This window comes from Mesoplodon mirus (assembly GCF_964341445.2).
Source record: "Mesoplodon mirus genome assembly, chromosome: 8".
Taxonomy (NCBI): Eukaryota; Metazoa; Chordata; class Mammalia; order Artiodactyla; family Ziphiidae; genus Mesoplodon; species Mesoplodon mirus.
The window spans coordinates 49619914-49641533 of record NC_138984.1 but is presented as its reverse complement, the minus strand read 5'-3'; the positions used below and the strand labels follow the sequence as shown (position 1 = coordinate 49641533).

Below are 21620 nucleotides of genomic sequence, written 5' to 3'. Positions count from 1 at the left end.
TTGCTGTTTTCTAAAGTCTTCCATTGTTTATCCTTCTTTAACCTATGAACTGATCAAAATATTTCTGCAAACTTCTGAAATCAACTCTTTCAAATTATTTCCATAATTTTTTACAATGTGGTTTTTAATTACCTCTTTTTCTTCATTAATTCACTAGATCATTAAATATCTCAAATGTTTCTTCCAGTTATAAAACAAAGGAGTCCTGAAGATGTAATGTACAGTATGGTGACTGTAGTAAAAAAATTAATAATCTGGTAGTAAAAATGCAGATCATTTTTTTCCCTTCTGTCTCTTACCAGAGTACCTCTTACCTAACTTTTAAAATAAAAGGATTCATGTAAATACATATTGGATTTAGCTAATTTCCTATTCACACAGAATCTCTTCTACCCTGGTAATGACCCCCATTTCCTTTTGTAGAGTCTTAATGTGGATAAAATATGATTTCATTTGAATTTTAAAATGACATCAAACTAAACAGAAACATGATTAAAATGAGAATTAAGCAATCTTTCCAGATGCTATGTTTGACACATAGCAATAATGATGAGCTAAAAATACTACTAAATCATTTGCAGAGGTTTGTTAAGTTTGAACGTCCCAGTGAGATGTTCATATTGAATACTGAATCATTAGCAAAAGCAGAGAGATTACTAAAAAAATTTATGCAGCTAGGTGTTCATTAAAACAGAAACAGATATAAGCAACAAGATAGATTCATTCAAAGAGAATTTTGCTGACTGTTTTCTCACCCAATACTAGTCTAAAAGCAGTTTTAATTCTGCAGCTAAACTTTCCCAGAAAGCTCTCAGGCCATTTAATTAAAATGATTCTGAACTAGGAGAAGGAAATGTTCTTAAAGTTTTCAGCTCTCACAAAGAAACACCATGGAACTTAACTTACACTTTCATTTTCTTCTGTCCAATTTTAAAGTGTTCAGTAATCTCATTATGAAAAAGCAAGTAAATCTTAAATTTCATCTTCAGTTCAACTCCTTAATAAACGTCCTCTTCACAAAGTATATATGTTTTTACTATACACTTTAGTCTATATGGACATTAAATCCCTCTTCTTTTAAATCTCTAATTCTCTATTCTTTAGGAATGTAAGAAAGGTCGATTAGAAATACACATTGTGGTAATATAAAAATGCATTGAGTTATTACTACTATGAGCACATATGATTAGAATACCGAAGAACTATAGTCTATTAAAAATGAGATATTGTGCAATGCCATTTGCAATATCTTATTAATTTTCCTAAGTTTTATGAAGAATTTTGAGTGTTTGAGATAATAAAAATGACTGGATTGTCAAATCAGATTCACACAAAACAGAAGTCTTACGTAGTATACATCAGGAATTTCAGGAATACAAATACTCATGTACAATAGATGAAACAGAGGTCTGGGGCCCGAAACACGGCTTCCCAGGTCCTCTATTTACATGTCAAGATGCATCCATGTCCCAAATTTACACATGAGGTCTAAGTAATATGTGCGATTCACATCACTTACACAAAAAGGACCATTCAGGTCATGAAACATCTTCATGTTGTACTCAGATAGTGACAGACCTTACCTGACATTTTCCAGAGAGTCATTCCTCTTAAATCAATAGATTCCTGCTTTGTTTGCCATAACTGATACTCAACAACCAGGTATATCCTCCTAAAAGCATTCTGTAAATAAGAACTCTACTACTAATAAATACTATAAGCTTGTTTGCCAAGAGGTCTATTATTAACATATTTATAAGAAGATTTGTCTGGGTGACAAGTTCCTTTATTCTGAAAACCTACCACTTAACCATTTATTTACCACATAGACAAAATATGATCCATCAATGACAGTTTTCATTTTTCTTGAAAAAAATGCATTTTTTTTTTTTGCTTATCAATCTAGCTAGTTAATAGAGTGCAGTGTGGAATAAAAGTAACCCTCACTCATAAAATATGGGAGAAACATCTAAATTTACCATTACATCTGATGTATGCTATTAGTTTGCATTTGATACCCTTTATCAGACTAAGGTAGTATTCTTTAATTCCTTTCTGGCTAAGAGTTTTATTAAAAATGGCTGGTAAATTTTATCTGCACTTTATATTTCTTGAGTTGATTATTATTTATCTCAACTAATTTCTAAATGTACTGTTTTATTAATTGATTGCTTTATGTTAATTCTAACTTGAAATCCTAGAATAACTAAAATTATTCATGTTGCATTGTTTTTAATATATGCTAGTAAACATTTTTTAGGATATTTTCAGCTATGTTTATGCATATGATTAGCTTGTAATTTCCTTCCCCAAACTGATCTAGACAGGTTTTAGGATGGTGATGGGAAATGGTCCCTATTTGTCTGTACTCCAGAATAATTGTGCAAGATTGGAATTGTTTGTTCCTTTGACATTTGGACTTTAAAAATATACTGTTTGTTTGTTAACTTATTTGTTTTATTTGTTTATGGTTTTTCACGTTTGTGAATGGCAGGGAGGGAATTTTAATTACCTACTCAATATGTTGAATGGTTATAAATCTGTTCAAACATTCATTTGCTCCAGGTTAGTTTAAGTGGCATTGCCTGAAATGTGTCCATTTTGTATACATTTCACCTGTGTAGAGCTGTTTGTAACGTTTTTCTTATGAATTATCACTCTCATTTTGACAAGCTTACCATGTTTGTCAGTTCATTAGGCCTTTCAAAGAACCAGTTTTGGCTTCTCTGACAACACCTCCCCACCACCCGCCACCACTGTATGATTGTATGCTGCATCTTTAATTTCTTCCTACATACTTATTATTTTCTTTCTTCTGTTTTCTTGAATTTACTTTCTTTACCTTTTACCACTTTCCTAGAAAATTCTTAGAAAGTTTTAGCCTTTCTCAGTTTCTAATATAGACATTTAGGTAAAAAAAAAACTATCTTCCTGTTTTTGCTTCATACTGTAGCTTTTGCTACTTGTTATGTAGCATTTTCATTTCATTTCTGAATATTTTCTAATAAAATTATTTTTATAATTTTTTGTTATTTATATGTTTTGCAATTTCTGCACATGATATATTTTCTTCTGATTATCTTTTCCCTCACCTGTTATTAATATATTTTATTCATAACACAGTTTTAGATTTACAAAGAAAATTGAGCAGATAGTACAGTGTATTCCCATATACATGCATTATCCTCACAATTTCTCCTATTATTAACATCTTACATTGGTATGGTACATTTGCTACAATTAATGAATCAATGTTGGTATATTGTTATTAACTAAAAATCTTGGCACTGGATATGCTAGTTTATTCATATTTCTTTAGTTTTCACCTAATGTTAATTTTCTGTTCCAGGGTCTTGGAAATCCAAGATACCACGTTACATTTAATTGTCATGTCTCCTAGGCATCACTTGGCTGTGACAGTTTGTTAGACTTTCCTTGTTTATGATGATCTTTATAGTTTTGAAGAGTACTGATTAGGTATTTTGTATAATGCCCCTCCACTGGGATTTGCCTTATTCTTCTTTTTCATGATTACACTGGGTTATGTTTGGAAGGGGTATATAACAGAGGAAAATTGTCATTTTTGTTACATCATTTCAAGGGTACATACTATCATCATAAATTATCATGAGTTGATTTTGACTTGATCACCTGAGTGAAGTTTGTCAGGTTTCTCCAATGTAAATTTACTCTGCTTTTTCCCCTTCCTATACCTTAATTTTTTTTGGATGGAATCACTCTGTGCAGCTCACATCTAATGAATGAGGTATTATGATCCACCTCCTTGGAGAAAGTATCTACATAAATTATTTTGGAATTTTACTAGTTGGGACACTTGAGCCTTCTTCCACATTCATTTATTCAGTTATGTATTTACATCAGTATGGATATTAGTTTTATACTTTGGGTTGTAATCTAACACTGTCTTATGTTCTCGCTCAAATTATTCCAGCTTTGGCGATTAGGAACTCTTTCAGTTGGCTCTTGTGTTCCACTCACATACCCCCATGTTCCCTTCGTTGTTGTTTAATTTTTCGTGTATTTCTTCCTTTGTTTTTAGCACTACCTAACCTTCTAATGGTCCATGCTTTTCTTTTATATTTACTGCCCCAGACCTAGAATCAGCCATTTGCCCCAAGGGGCCCTGATTAGTTTTATTGGGGAATAGCATCATAAAGCAAGGTCTGGGCTCTTGTTCTGCTCCTTGCCAGATGAGTGTCAATGCTCCTAGCCTTTTCAGCTGACAGAACAAGGAGATATGTATGTATATAGTAACCCATGTTTATTTACATAAGTATAAATTCCTATACTTTTTCATACCCTTAAAAAATTTTTTTATTAGAGTATAATTGCTTTACAATGTTGTGTTAGTTTCTGCTGTGCAATGAAGTGAATCAGCTATATGTATCCCTATATCTGCTTCTTGGACCTCCCCCCACCCCAATCCCACCCATCTAGGTCGTCACAGAGCACTAACCTGAGCTCCCTGTGATCTACAGCAGGTTCCCACTAGCTATCTATTTTACACATGGTAGTGTATTTATGACAAACCTAATCTCCCAGTTCATCCCACCCTCCCCTTCTCACCCTGTGTCCACACGTCTGTTCTCTATGTCTGCGTTTCTACTCCTGCCCTGCAAATAAGTTCATCTGTACCATACTCTCTTTATAAAACCATCTATATTTATGTTAAGCTGAATATATGTTTATGCTGCTCTCCAATTATGATCTATTAAGAGGTAGATTATTCTAGACTATTCCTCTTGTTTATCTGTATATTCCCACTCCACATTGAGAAATTTGCTCCCCATTATCTGTAATCTATTTATGTAATTGCTCAATTCCAAAATACAAGTATGGCAGTGTCAGAATTGCTAACTTATACTCCGTGGGGAACTCTATTAACTGGAATACAGTACTTATGCATTTTCTTTTACCTTTAGGTTTACAGACTTCATCAATTATCAAAGTTATTTAGGTCAGCACGTTTTCTCACACCCCTTCAGTGAGATTGTTTCATATATTTATAATACAATTAGATTTTCTTATCACAGTCTGTATTCTTCTATAATATCTCTAACTTCCCAAATGATTTTTTAAAATTTGTGTATGTTAAATTTTATTCTTTATGTTGTAAAGTTCTATGGGTTTTAGAAAATACACAATGTCATGTATCCACCATTATAGTATCACACAGAATAGTTCATTGCACTAAAAATCCCCTATGTGCCATCTATTCATCCCTCTCCTCCTCCCCTTGAATGCCGGGTGACCACTGATTTTTTTTTTTTTTTTTTACTATTTCTGTAGTTTTATCTTTTACATGTCATATAATTGGAATCAAACAGTATATAGCTTTTTCCAACTGACTTCTTTCACTTACTAATATACATTTAAGTTTCCTCCATATTTTTTAGTGACCTGATGGCTCATTTCTTTTTATTGCAAAATAATATTCTGTTGTATGGACATAACAGAGTTTTTCATCCATCCAGCTAGAGAAGGGCATTTTGGTTGCTTCTAGTTTTTGGCACTTATGAGTAAAGTTCCTTACAAATATCTGTGTGCAGATTTTTATGTGGACATATATTGCAATTGAATTGTTAAATACCTAAGAGTGTGATTGCTGAACTGTAAAGTAAGACTATGTTTAAATCTCTAAGAAACTGCAAACTATATTCCAAAGTGGCTGTACAATAGTGCATTCCCATCAGTAGTGAATAAGAGTTCCAAGTCTTTTGGCTAAATACCAAGGAACACAATTGCTGGATTGTATGGTAAGAGTGTCTTTAGTGTTATAAGAAACCACTGAACTGCCTTCCAAAGTGGCTACACCATTGTAAATTCCCACCAGCAGTAAAAAAAAAAAGAGGTTCTGTTGTTCTATATCCTTGCCAATATTTGGTATTGTCAGTTACCTATTTCCTAGGTACTGTATTAACTTTCTATTGCTGCTGTAACAAATTACTATAAATTTAGTGGCTTAAAACAACACAAATTTACCTTATAGCTCTGAATGTCAGGAGTCCTGAAAGCAAGATGTCAGCAGGGCTGTGTTTCTTCTGGAGGCTATGGGAGAGAATCAATTTTCTTGCCTTTTCCAGCTTTAAGAAGCTGCCTTCATTCTTTGGCTCATAACCCCTTCCCTCATCTTCAAAGTCAACAGCAGTACAGCATCTTTAAATTTCTCCCTTTCTCTCTCTCTCTCTCCACCTCCCTCTCTGTTACCTCTGCTTCTGTCATCACATCTCTTCTGACTCTGACTCTCCTGCTCCCACTTTAATTTATAAGGATGCTTGTGATCACATCTGGCCCTACCTGGCTGATCCAGGAACACATCTCCCCCGCCAGGGTCCTTAGGTTAAGGACATTTGCAAAGTCCCTTTGCCATGCAAGGTAATATATTTGCAGCTTCTGGGGATTAAGACATAAACACTTTAGGGGAACCAGTTTTCTCTCTATCAAATATACCTTTGCTTAGAACTCTAAGAGAGCTACATCAGTAGGTTTTATCTAGTATTAAGATTAGCAGACTTTAAAAAGACAGTTCTTTACTAAAACCACTAAATTTAAACAGTTTCACGTGTTATAATTAAAGAGAAACAGTGGAAAAGTATAGAAATTTTACTTTATTGAATGAACTTTGCTTACCTAGTATAATTCATGTTTCTAATAAACAGCTCTTTACAGTTTTTCCATCATGGCACAAAATTGGATTACAAACAGAATGCAAATTGCCACTCTTTTGTTTGAATTTAAAGTGAATATTTTTTTAAAGATTTTTTTGATATGGACCATTTTTAAAGTCTTTATTGAATTTACTACAATACTGCTTCTGTTTCATGTTTTGGTTTTTTGGCCACGAGGCATGTGGGATCTTATGTCCCCTATCAGGGATTGAACCCTCACCCCCTGCATTGGAAGGCGAGGTCTTAACCACTAGACTGCCAGGGAAGTCCCTAAAGTGAATATTTTTAAATAGATACCCAATAAAAGAGGCCAGATTAGCATCAGAGTCATAAAAAATAAAAGTAAAAACATCACTTGCCTTTGTTCTATAACTGAGCAAGTTTACAGCTAATTTTAGTTTTTGGAGGTGAAATGTCATCACCGTCTTTTTTCATACTTATAATTCTATAATTAGAAAATTTTACATGATAATTCCTTTGGAAAATGCTCAAACTGATTAAAATATAAACTGCTATCTTTTAATTAGAGATTTTTAGAACTCATCTGTGAACAATTAAATACTGTTCTACCACCACAAGTCTGTTTTCAACAGAAAACATCAGTGAAGTAATACTGGCTCAATCCCAGTTGGTTTCATTAAGAAAATGTAGCAAAACTACCAGCTAAATTAAGAAGAAAAATTAAATGCTTTATAGGTAGTTACTGAGAGCATTTATTTATTTATAATGATTTATATGGATAGGCAACAGAAAATATTAGATGCATTTTAAAAATAATTTTATTTTTAATTTCTTAGAATCTACCTGTATGGATCATTGTTGCAAAAATATATATAAGAATCAAATTGACAAATTAACACAAATGAAATATGATGTTGATTTTCTAAAATGTAAGGTATAAAGTGCATTCTAAAATGTCTTCCAGCACTCAGAAATTATTTAGTATCTGTATGTTACACAAATGAAATGTCATCATATTTATTAATAAAACATATTTATTTACACATTAAACTGGCTTAAATCAAAATGTTTCTGATTTTTATTTCTTTACAAAATTATGCCTCTTGATTAATTAGCATTTTTGAAAAAGAGGGTTTTTTTGTCTAGGCTTACAAGATAAAGTAGCCTCTGAGTCAGTGAATTCACTCTCAAGTGGGATCTGTATACAATACATAAGCTTCTACCTTTTAACTTTTGAGTTAGAATAAGGAAGAGAAAGAAACCGATATTTACTGAGTAGAAGGAAGTGTATGTGCTTTAAATCATTGTTTTCTTCCACATTTTACAAATGGGGGAAGGATCACTAAGGGTCACACAGACAGCAAATGGTGGAGTCAAATTTCCTCTCTTGAAGTGTTCCCAAATTAATAATTTGTCCATTATAAACACTGTCTTCCTATAGGTTTAATTTTAATGACATAAGTTTTTAGTGGAAACTAATGTCAACATATTACCATGGAGTGTAGAATTTGGGAAGTTTTCTGGATATACCTTCAATTCCAGTTTTATTTGGGATAGTAATATACAAAAATACTGAAAATCTAGCCTCCTGGAGATATCCCACATATTCCTGAGGACAAAGTGGCAGGAAAGAAAGTCCCTAAGATATGTCTGTAGCTCTTAGGAGTCTTCTGAAAACCACTAAGAAATACCTATAGTTATTAGGTTAGATATTATCATAGGCATTTTAAATTACACTGGCCATAGGCCAGTAAAATCAATTCTTTGGAATGCACAATACTTATTTATTAAAAAGAGAGAAAGAAAACAATGTAGTAGTTTTAATGTCAATGATTTTAAATAGATCAGATTCAACTAAATGTGTAAGCCAAAAAATTTTTATTTTATATCTATTATAACTTTCTTACACCTTTTGCCCCTCATACTTCTACATTCTCCCAACTGGCAATTTTGCTTGAAGGTCTCAAAACTAACTCATTTTGTTTTAACCAATTAAAGAAAATCTTGGATAAAATGCTGATTATATTAGAAAATATGAGAAAAATCCATGCATTTTAAGGTGAATTTCACATAACATAAAATTCACCATAGTAAAGTGAGTCATTCAGTGGCATTTAGCACATTCACAATGTTGTGAAACTACCATCTCTATCTAGCTCCACAACATTTTCATCACCCAGAAAGAGACCCCATACCCTTTATAGAGTCACTCCCCATTTCTCCCTACCCCAACCCGAAGCCACTCTGCTTTCTATATCTACCGATTTTGCTATTCTAAATATTTCATATAAATGGAATCATACAATATATGACCTTTTATGTCTGGCTTATTTCACTTAGCATAATATTTTCGAAGTACATCTATGTTGCACATTCCTTTTCGTGGCTGAATAATATTCCACTGTATGGATATATGATAATTTGTCCATTTATTATTGATGGACATTTGGATTGTTTTCATCTTTGGGCTATTGCAAATAGTGCTTCTATGTTCATTTGTGTACAAGTATTTGTTTGAATATTTGTTTTCAAACACTTTGGGTATATACCTAGGAATGGAATTGCTAGGTTATATGGTAATTATATGTTTAATTTTTGAACATCTGCCAAACTATGTTCAATAACAGCTGTCCATTTTACATTGCCAACAGCAATTAACGTGACTTCCAAGTTCTCCATATCCTTGCCAACATATGTTATTTTCCTTAAAAAAAAAATTAGCCATGCTAGTAAGTATAAAATGGCATCTCATTGTACTAAGCATACTTTCTTGTCCTTGTTTGCCATTTGTATATCTTCTTTGGAGAAAGGTCTGTTCAAACATTTTGTCCATTTAAAAAATTTAGTTGTTGAAATTTTACAGTTATTACAAAATATTGGCTATATGTGTTGTACAATACATCTTTGAGCCTATCTTACACCCAATAGTTTGTGCCTTCCATTCCCTGCACCCTATATCGCCCCTCCACTGCTCCCCACTGGTAACCACTAATTTGTTCTCTATATCTGTGAGTCTTCTTTTTTGTTATATTCACTAGTTTGTTGTATTTTTAGATGACACATATAATTGGATACTTGACCCTTATAAGATATTTTATTTGCAGATATTTTATTCTATACTGTAGGTTATCTTTTCACTTATTCTGATGCACACAATTATTTAATTGTAATGAATTTCCATTTTTCTATTTTTTTCTTTTTTTGCTCATGCTTTTGGTGTCATATGCAAAAACCATTGCCAAATCTGTGGTTGTGAAGATTTAGCCCTATGATTCCCTGCAGAGTTTTGTAGATTTAGCTTTTCTACTTATTTTTTGATCCATATTGAACTAATTTTTATTAGGGTTGGGTGTCTGACATCATTCTTTTGCAAACTTTGCTTTTGTTGCATTGCAAACTCTGCCCTGCTATACTTTTGTGCCTTACCCTTCATGTAGTTATTGTTATAAATTACATTTTTGTACATTGTATGCACAATGCATAGATTTATAATTATTGAATGATACATTTATGTTTTAAATCACATAGGAGTAAAAGAGGAGCTACAAAGTAAAATACAGTAATACTGACTTTTATATTTACCTATGGAGTTACCTTTACCAGTGTACTTTATTTCTTTGTATGGCTTCAGGTTACTCTCAAGTGTCCTTTAATTTTAGCCTGAAGTGCTCCCTTTAGCATTTCTTATAAGACAAGTCTACTGGCAACAACTCCCTTAGCTTTTGTTTATTTGGTAATATCTTAATTTTACTTTTGTTTCTGAAATATAGTTTTGCCAGTTATAGTATTCTTGATTTACAGTTTGTTTTTTCCCCAGTTAGGTAGGAAAGACAAGGGTGAATTAAAGTGCCACAAAGCTCTCCTACTGTGTTTAACTCATCTTTCCTTGAATCAGCAATTGCTTGCTTGCTATAAATGCTTGATTATTTTCTAGAGTTTTGACAAGTTGATTCTGATAATTTTTACTTATTTTTTTTTTGTTTCTATGGAGGGTCAGGTTCTTGGAACTCTCTATTCTGTCATTTTAACTGACATCACACAATAATAGTTTCTAAACATTTGATATCTTCATGTAGCCATGTAATTTTAGATTCCCAACATCACATTCCTGTAATGTTTCTTCTGATGATCTAATTATGGCCAGTGCTCATTTCTGGTTTCATAGATCCCTCCCCTTCAGACTCCCTAGGCTGATTTCATCCCAAATCCTCAAATATCACATTCATGTTTGCTCTTCTGGCTCTTGGCTGCCTGTGTCAAGATCTCCATGTTCTCAAGGTGTGAAGCAGAATTCCAGCAGCCTCCAGGATGAAGGTCTGCATCATCACCATGCCCAGCTCTGGTCTCAGTGCCTAGAGGACACAGCTCACCTTGACCTGGCCCTTCCTGCCACATGTGCATCTCTGAATGATTATTCAACATTAGAATTCACTTAGAAAGTTATAAGCCAGCATCACACACAAGATTTTTTTTCTCTCCAGCAGGAGTCCTTACGTTCCCACAGCAGTTCGGGGGGTCTTTCCCTTGGCATTTCAACTTACAATTTAGTTGCCAAGAGACGAGATCACAAGGATGGATGTGGGAGCCACTGTGGCTTAGAAGTTTGTCTTATCTCACAAATAGGAGCAATTATATCTTGCAAAATGTTCTGTGGGTATAACGTCTATGGTCCTGGCAAGGGACAAACCTAGTTTGCACTCAGGGAAGTCACGAGTTAGGGCTTCCCACCAAGTATTAATAAATCCTTCAAACTCTTCCCAGCCCAAATGCAGTTTGCAAAAGAGGAGTTATTTTCAGTCATAAGCAAAATTGCCTAATAACACAACTAATATTCCATCTTTATTACATGCCTAAGAAACAGCTATAAGTTACACCAAGGTTAAATTACTCTATAGAGAAGATGTTTGCTAATCCATTACTCGTTATTTCATTACATATACATGATAACTCATTCATAATTACATATATAAAGATAATTTTGAGAGAGAAAAAGAATATATCTATTTCTATATAATGTGATATTATATTTCTCATAGACTTTGACTACTATTGTCCCTGTATATTATTTTCCCACTATACTTATGCCAAAAAGATGATTAAAATATTAACCAACCCACAATCATTCCATGTTGTTAAAGATCATGTGTGAAAAAATTCACCAGATTTATTTTATCCTTTTGTACTGTCTATAAGGATTTACTTATACATGTTTAGAGAGCTTGGAAGTATTTGGAACAGTCTAGTTATTTATTAGGCCATAAATATGAATGTGTGATAGGAAGAGCCATACAATGGTAATTTTTGTTCCAGTTTTAAAATATATCTAATTTTTATATTTCAAATTGAAATTTAAAAATCTCTTCTCAAAGTGAAACATGCTAGTAAGAAAAAAATGGAAAAATACCATATAATGGAAAACAAAAGTATAATTCTTCTGGTTTTACCTTATGAAGAGAAATATTCATTGACATTTGTGTATTTTCTAGCATTTTTAGTCTATTTCTATAGATGCAGATACATTTAATTATATTATAAAATTATTAGCATGCTATTTTTAAAACTAGCATTATAATACAACAATATCCCTAATATTTTAAACTCTTAACATTATTGGTAGTAGCTGCATAGTATTTCCTTATAAAATTGAACCATAATTCTTAACTATTCTTCACTTTAGGCCACTCAAGTTGTTTGTATGTTTTTTTAAATAGAAGTATCAATATTTCTTAGACTCAAGTTTCCATTGCTTTCCCTGTATACTAAAGATCTTAGTAAGATTTTTGTTAGCAAATTTTCAAAGCTTCCTATTGTATGAGGAAGTTAATCACTGCCATCTTGTGCCAATTCAACTTGAGAGGCATTCATGAGCACTTAAAATGCATGAGACACTTCTGATCCAGCACTTAAGAAAATGAACTGAATGGTTGGAAAATCAGTTTTAGACATAACACATACAGATTGCAAAGACTTTTATATTAGAACTAGAATGAGTTTTTTTGTCCACAAAAAGAAACTTGAGTTAATGGAATCTAAAGAATGAGAGGCCTTGGGGAAAGATATTGTTCAGATCTGATATGCCATTAAGAGATTAGATGCTTTTAAAGCTGCCAAGAGAAAAGTCCAAATGATACACATTCATGATAGTAATGGGAAAAGAAATTTAAAAAAGAATCTTCCACAGATTCACTCAGCATAAAGCCATTGATTAAATAATGACTAGAAGGAAATTACACATTGAAGTGTGATACCATTCACTTGAATAACCACCTTCCCTGAAGAAATATATTTGCTAACATTCTAATAGAACCCAGTGCATATTGTCTTCCAAGAGAGTTAAATTGATTCAAGAAATAGAGATGGTGGTTTAGTTGTAATTCTTTGAAGGTATTGCTCTATCTAAGATAGAAAGCATACTTAGATTTTTCAAAAATCACTGAAAGCAGTTCTTGATAGAAACAACCATTGGGAATTTAAAGGAAATTTTTAGCCTGTGGAAACAGTAATAGTGGGTAACATATTAACTTACTAAGATATATGAAAATAGGAACAGAAGTATTGGACCAATTCAAAGGAGTAATGGATTTACTTGTAGTAGAGAAAACATTTAAGAAGGTAATTATTATTAATGTTCTAAATACATATTTTATTTAGTAAAAACTAACTCCATCTTAAAAGATGACATTGAAAGCATCAATCTTAGGGTGCAAAAACTCGAAGAAACTTTATATATCATCAGCATCTTCATCTGAGGAAACAAGGTTCTAAGAATTTGTTGTTAATTATCCAGTCACACATCTAGTAAGTAGGTATATAAGCCAAGATTACACTCAGCAGCAAATAAAAGTAAACTCAGATAAAGTTGGCTTTTATTTATTTTTTTCCAAACTACATAGGTAATCAGTCCCAGAATAATGCAGTAATTCAATGATGCTATTGGGAATGGGGATCTTTTCATTTTTTGCTTTGCTATCTTTAGTATCTAGGCCTTCTCTGCCAAGCTGACAACCTTACGATTGAAAGATGGTTGCTTCCCACCTAAGACTCCCAATTACACATGGGTAGGAAATGGAAAACATGGCTAAAAAAAATAAAGAATTTTTCTTTAATGAGGTTTATTTTTTTGTAGGCATATCCTCCTCAGGGGCACCTGCTTACAATTCAATTAGTGAGGTCTGTGTCACATATCCACTCTTATTACAGGGAGGCTGAAATTTTTATTATTTTAATTGAATATCTTTCTGCCCACCCCACCCCCCCAAACTGGAATTCTACTAATGAATTAGAAGGATGTAATTGATAATGTGAAGGCAATTTGCATTGTTCACCACAAACATCATAACTAGATACCCATCTTCTGGTGAAAACCTGTATTAATCAGAGTTCTCCAGAGAAACAGAGATAATAGAATATTTATTTATCTATTTATCTGTTATCAATCTGTCTATCTCTCTATCTGTTGACTTGTTTTCAAGAATTGGCTCACACATTGTGGGAGCTGACAAGTACAAAATCTGCAGGGCAGACTGCCAGATTGGAAACCCAAGAAAGAGTTGATGATGCAGTCTCAAGTCCAAAGGCTGTCTGGAGGTATAATTCTTTTTTCCTGGGCGACTTGTCTCATCTGTTAAGGCCTTCAACAGATTGAATGAGGCCCACCCACATTATGGAGAGTAATCTGCTTTACTAGGATTTAAGGAGTAAACCTGCTTACTCATCTGATTTAATGTTAGTCTCATCTAAAAATGATCTTAGATGAGATTAGCATCTAAAATCTACTGATTTAAATATTACTCTCATCTAAAAAATTCCTTTACAGTGACATGTTGTCTGGTGTTTGCCCAAATATCTGGGTATTGTGGCCTAGGCAAGTTGACACATACAGTTAACCATCATAAGTGTGTCTCTCATCAATTTGGCATGCATAGATGTCTCCTTAAACTATACTCAATCTCCAAAAAAAGACAACAAAAGGTGATATGCTTCCTAACATGATACAACTATCCTGTATACAATTGAAAATACACTGACTTGCTCCTCAGAAAAGGATACAAAGTTGTTGCGTGATGTTCACTCTTCTCTTTGACATCCTGTCACTTAAATACTATGATGTAAATTCAACACATCATATATGATAAGAGAATAAGAGACAAAAGAAAACATATAATTTTTTTTCATAATTAAATGAGGAAGAACTACCCATGACAATTACAGTTCTCATTTCTATAACTAGTCGTGGTCATAGTTGGTATTTATAACTGCTTTATTCCACTACTCATTCTCTTTGTCCTCAGCAAGCACCTTAGCTGGTCATGGTTCTTTCCATGATGAAGTGACTCAATGGTCTGGGCCATTAGTAATACTGCCTGAATTGGATTGTAGTTTTTCCATTGACTTTAATTACAGGGCATGATAACTCTAAGAGACACCAAAGGGATCTCCTGTATTCCAGACATAATCTTCCTTACCTCCACTGTGGCTACCAGTTCATTGTTTCCTTGGTAATCAGGATCAATCATCTCATCTAGCACAGCACCTCCCTTCATTGCCTATTGATTCAGTGGCATAAGAAGCCCAAAGCAGCAATGTAGCAGATATAACTTCTAACTCAGTGGAATACTTGATGTGTCTCCTGGTGGAATTTTTCTGCAATTTGGAACTAAGACTTCTAGGTCAGAAAAGCATAAGGTTGTGGGTACAGAAAGCAAAAATTTTGCTAGTGGACCACTAGGGGTAATAGTGAATGGTGCCTCCTCAGTTGCCACCCCTGGATGTTTGAACCCTTCTATCCTGTTTATGAGAAAAAATAACATCATATATTGGACACTAATTCAGAGCATATACCGCCTCCTAGAGAACATTGCTCCAGCCCTGCTAGGTATTGCCACCTAGTTGGAGGTATAACTGAGTCGTCCAAAGGTCATTCTACCATTCTATCAAACCAGCTACTTCAGAATGATAGAGAACATGGTAAGACCAGTGAATTCCGTGAGAATGGGCCCATTTCCACATTTTTTTTTTTTTTTTTGCTGTGAAGTGAGTTCCTTGATCAGAACAATGGTCGTAAATGTGGAGTATCATGATGGTAGAAATGGCAGTGGGTAAGTCCATAGATTGTAGTTTTGATAGAAGTGTTGCATGGAGGGAAGTTAAGTTCACATCCAGAGTAAAGGTCTATTTCAGGAAGAACAAAACACTGCCTTTTTTTTTTCTTTTTTCAAGGAAGCTCTCCATCGTAATCAACCTGCCACCAGGAAATGGCTGATCACACCTGGGAATGGTGCCATATTGGGGGCACAGTGTTGATTTCTGTTGCTGGCAGATTGGGCACTCAGAGAGTAGTCCTGGCTGACAATCAGTAGGAAGCTTCAGCTCTCAGTCCTACAACCAGAAGGAAATAAACTCTACCAACAACCTTAGGGAGATTGTGAGTTGAGTTTTTCCAAGACAAGCCTCCAGATGAGAAAAAATCCTGGCCAGCACCTTGACTGAGCAAAGAACAGGCATACTGACTTACAGAAACTGTGAGATAATAATGTGTGCTGTTGAAAGCTGCTAAGTTTATGGTAATTTGTTAAACAGAAATAGAAAATAAGCCTAATAAAAACCTTACCTAATCACTCTATTTGAAATTGCTATCCCTCCCCTTACTTCCTGCACCCTCAGATTAAATTCACTTCATCCACAGCACTTTTCACTATCTACTATAATATACAACTTATTTACATGTTTTAATGTCCATTTCTCTCAACTATGGTGAAAATTTCATGAAACAAACAGAGATTTTTCCTCCTTTGTCACAGATATATCAACTGTGCTTAGAATAGCAGCTGACAAGTAATGGACACTCAAGGAGTATTGGCTGAAAGAAAAATGAAAATCTGTATCATGTCCCAATAAGCCTGTCCTAAAGAGTTAGAAAGCTTGAATAACATATAGAAGAGTAAATATAAGAGATAAGTCACAGGAAGAGTTCCTGGAAATCCTGATTCCAGTCTGGTTCTACCACTTGTACGCAACTCTGAACAAGTCTAAAACTTACTTAACTTCAGTTTTGTCATCTCTGAGTATGGACAATAATGCTAGACCTATTTGCTCACATGCTTATTTTCAGAGTCAAAGTAATGTATGCAATATTGCTTAATAAATTTTAAGGAACAATATTAATTCTAAATGAAGAAATACAGGTGACCAATACATATGTAAAAATTTTTCTGCTTCCTAGTAAACAAATGAATAATAGGCAAAACATTAATGATATATCACGTATTGACTGTCAATTAAACAAATTTAGCAGGGATGCTACCCAATATTGTGTATATTCCCAATATACCTTTGGGAAAAGTGAAATGATGGTATAAAACTATGAATAGCAGTTTGGAAAACATCAAAAAAGTGCATGTTTATCTTTTATTCTAGCAGTTTTTCTTGTAGGAGTTTTCTCAAGGAGTTTTTCTTGAGTGTAATTAGACTAGACAGGTGTACAATATACAGATATAAGAATGTTCATAAAAGTTTTGTTTGCAATTGTAAAATGATGTAATTTACCTAAATGTTTAAACACAAACTGATGTGTTATTTAAATGGTATCTTTCTCTCTCTCTCTCTTTTTCTCCATCTCTCTTTTTTACATTGAATAAACCTTTGCCACTGTCTGAACACCACCATTAACCTGAGGCTAGGATCATTATAACTTTCCCAACCATCCAACTCAATGAGTTTTCCTGAGACCATATCTGAGGATTAATGACCTGTGTTGCCCTTGTGATATTCTGTTTCACTATAGACTAAGAGAAGTAAATCAGTGGGAAAGTAGAGTGGACCCTCTGAAATGGTATCATAACCAAAGAATATTGATTCTTTGTTTTTTCATTCCTTATTGCATATTTTCAAAGTATACATTGAATTATATGTGAGCATACATTATAATTTGTTTTGCAATGCAGTAGCTAGGCCACACAATTTCCTTTTAACATACTTTTAATTTTCTAATTCTTGCTGACTGTCATTCTTGTCTTGACATTTATCACTAAGAATTTATTTTGAGTGATTCTCAGTAAATTGTTGAGGAAGCTTTTGAAATAGTGTTGATATTTCCATGAGCCTCACAGGTATTATCTTGTATATTCATTTGTGTGGAACTTAAGTTTTCTTTCCATTTGGCATTCTCAAAAGAATTTATTTGGTTTCTATTTTTTGCCTTTCAAAATAACTCTACTTGATATAAAATATGATGTAGGACTTCATTTTTCTGCAGAAAAATGCAAGAAAGGATATAAAGACTGATAAATTTTATCCTAAAACTGACCAGAGTATTTGACCAGGCTTATAATCTCTGCAACTAAATAGTCCCTAAATGTTAGTCAAGTTTAGTTACCTTGGTATCCGGAAGTCTGTCACTGAGATAAGAAAATTATGTGTGCATAGAGGGAGATTGAGATCAATAGGAACACTTGAATGTAGTTTGGTGCTCCTTGACAACCTCTACAAGACTAAAACAACATTTGCATTCTTCACTTTGCTGTACACCTGAAACTAACACAACATTGTAAGTTGACTATACTCCAATAAAATTAAAAATTAATAAATAAATGTACACATTTCCCTAAATCATCATTTAGGGGCCGATTCCCGCCATATCAATCACTCGGTTATATCACAGATAATACAACAGTACTGGCATTTGATAATTGACAGACTCCTTGCTTTTTTTTTTTTTTTTTTTTTTTTTTTTTTGGGGTATGCGGGCCTCTCACTGTTGTGGCCTCTCCCGTTGCGGAGCACAGGCTCCGGATGCGCAGGCCCAGCGGCCATGGCTCACGGGCCCAGCCGCTCCGCGGCATATGGGATCCTCCCAGACCGGGGCACGAACCCGTATCCCCTGCATCGGCAGGCGGACTCTCAACCACTGCGCCACCAGGGAGGCCCCGACTCCTTGCTTTTTAACTATTATGTCAGTGGAAATGGATTAGGTCAAATCATAATGGTTAATTTGAAACAGTAAATAGTGAAATTCTTGGCGTTTCATATACTTGCTTTAGAAAAGCTTAGCTTTTTGTTAGAAGCACTGTACTTTTAACTTGCATATATATGCATATTTATATAATAGAAATTAACATTTATTCTAAAATTTTATTAAAAATAGTCGTCTATCTTTCTTGATTGTTGTCTCCAATTACCCAAAGAATCTAGTAGGAAAAAAATTATGTCTGCTTCTTAAAATATCACTATTTAGGTCTTCCCTGGTGGCGCAGTGATTGAGAGTCCGCCTGCCGATGCAGGGGACACGGATTCGTGCCCCGGTCTGGGAAGATCCCACATCCCACGGAGCGGCTGGGCCCGTAAGCCATGGCTGCTGAGCCTGCACGTCTGGAGCCTGTGCTCCGCCACGGGAGAGGCCTCAACAGTGAGAGGCCCATTTAAAAATAGAATTTAAAAAAAATCTTTGAATGTTAGTTCTTTTATTAGTATTGCAACTTTCTTGCTTTATTTTACTTGACATTTTGATTCTTTTAAATGTTTATTTTAGAGAACTTATCTTCTATTTCCTTTCAAATTCTCTGTCAGCATCCTCCTCCTAACCCAAACCCTCTCTTGATTGAATATGTTTCTTACAGTGGCAGGTGGTATTTCTCAGCAAAGGTAATGCATATCCTTTAGGTCACTCAATTATGCACATCCAATAAATCACTAATTTTACTTTTCCTCTCCACTGCAACTCCCTTAGAAAAAGCTTTTATTGTTTCTTACCTGGTTCATTGTAATATTCTATTTATTGGTTGCTTTGTCTTTAATTTTGTTCCATGGCAAATTTTCATGCATACTGACGCCAAAAGAATCTTAATAAAATAAAAGTCCTACTGTGGCACTGCATTGTTTAGCTCCTTCAATGTTTCCTACAGTCACATTTAGTCATATGATAGACAGGGTTCCCCATGATTTGGTTGGATCCCATAATTCATCAATTCTCATTACTTCCACAAATACACTCTGCTCTAGCCATCCTTCTTTACATCGTGCATTTTTCTTTTAGAGTATGCATGCTTTTATTTCTATGTTTATACAAAACTGTCTTTTTTCCCCCAAATATCCTCTCACTTCCAACATCCAACCCTTCTTCTTCATGCTCTTTTATATCCTTTAAGACCCAGATCAGATGTGACTTTCCCCAGGTAGCCTACCTGGAGATTGTTGGGCCACCCCTGTTCTGTCCTCGTATGGCACAATAAGAATACCTCAACCACTGATTGCCATTATCTCTTCCTGTATGTCTTTTCTCCCTATTTCTGTAAAATGCATATAAACATACACTCACACACACTTGCCCACACATATAGTCACAGACACAAAGACACACACCAGATAAAAGTAAAAACATTTTCTTTACTCTTTGAAAAATATCCCAGCCATTTAACAGAATGACTGTTGCTGGTGATCAATAAGTTGTTAAATGAGTCTTGATATTATTTCAAGATTTTAGGAAATAGAGATGACCAAGACTATGAATATTTAAAATCTAGAATTAAAATTTTCTTGTCATAGTATCTCTAATTCTACATATTTTTAATAACAAATAATTTAATATGTATTATAAAATTGTAGCTGCATTTAATTGTTATGATGCAATGATATATGCAATGATATATGTCAAAGTTTTACTTTCTATGAAATACTAGTACAATTTAGCTATTTATGACATGGGTTATCTTTTATTTAAATTCAACTCTAAATAAACTCCTTCACAAATATGTCAATGTAAATGATCTCAAAATATCTTTGTGTTATGTTAAAATAAATATTCTAGAGTAATCTCATACATATATATGCATATATATGTATATATACCTTATATAAATTCCATTAATTAAAGTATTAGAGATCATTTGAAGTTTAAGTTATGGTTCTATATAGGAGAAATTGAGCAGACACAATCTAGGTTGACCAAGAATCTAATATTATTTCATTAGCATGACTTTTTTTTTTTGGCGGTGCTGCACAGCTTGTGGGATCTTAGTTCCCTGACCAGATATTGAACCCGAGCCCTTGCCAGTGAAAGCATAGAGTCCTAACCACTGGACCACCAGGGAATTCCCTAGCGTAACTATTTTTGTAGTAGGAAAATACTTAATTTGGAGGATCTAAGTGATCCTACATAAATCAACAAATATTTACTGAGTAGGTCTTTTATAGATCAGACATTGTTCTAAGACCCTGGTATAAATCAGTGTATACACATAAGGCATTTATTAAGATTTTGTTCAACCACTTCATAAAAATGTGATTAGTATATGTTTTATTCCCATAAAGTCCCATTCTAAGACTCTGATGTATCATGATTGCATAACAACATGAGCTCCATGAGAAAAAAACAGTACTTTAATCATTTTTAATGACTATATACTCTCTCTGTGAAAGACTATAGTGAAAATATTTGGGGCATGGGACCACTTTGGTGTATCTTAAATAATGCTACATATGTGGCTATTTATCAATTCTATTCAAGTTGACATGTTCTTTTTCTGGCCTTCAGCCCCCAAACTGAGCTCCTTTAATATAGATGAAACATATGCTCAATATAAAAAGAATTTACACAAAGACACTTAATTTTCTTCCCAGATCTTGAATTACTTGGGAAATATGCCTGGTATTTGAGAGGAGGGATTATTTTAAATCACATTAGTAGAGGGCATTTGCCTTATGGATTAACATAAGACATTTACTCTTAAAAAAATATGAAAAGGATCAGACACCTTTCTAATATAGAGCATATCAAAATATGATGGAATTTATCATATATAACTGAAATACAGAAGCTTAATTGAATTTATTTAAAAATTAGGGGTTTATAAGACTCCAACACTTCATCTAAATTAGGCAGAGAACCTTGGCAGGAAACAATCAATAAGTAAAGAAGAAATTTTTCCTTTCCAATTTACCAGGGTATAGGTATATCTTTTGATATAGTGTAATAAT

At 33.8% G+C, this 21620-nt stretch overlaps 1 protein-coding gene across 1 annotated transcript in view; it reads left to right on the top strand.

The window, feature by feature from the left end:
• ZNF804A (zinc finger protein 804A) overlaps window positions 1-21620 on the top strand; it is a gene marked incomplete at its 5' end in the record, with an annotated part of 290104 nt that overhangs the window by 262590 nt on the left and 5894 nt on the right. The window lies entirely within an intron of this gene.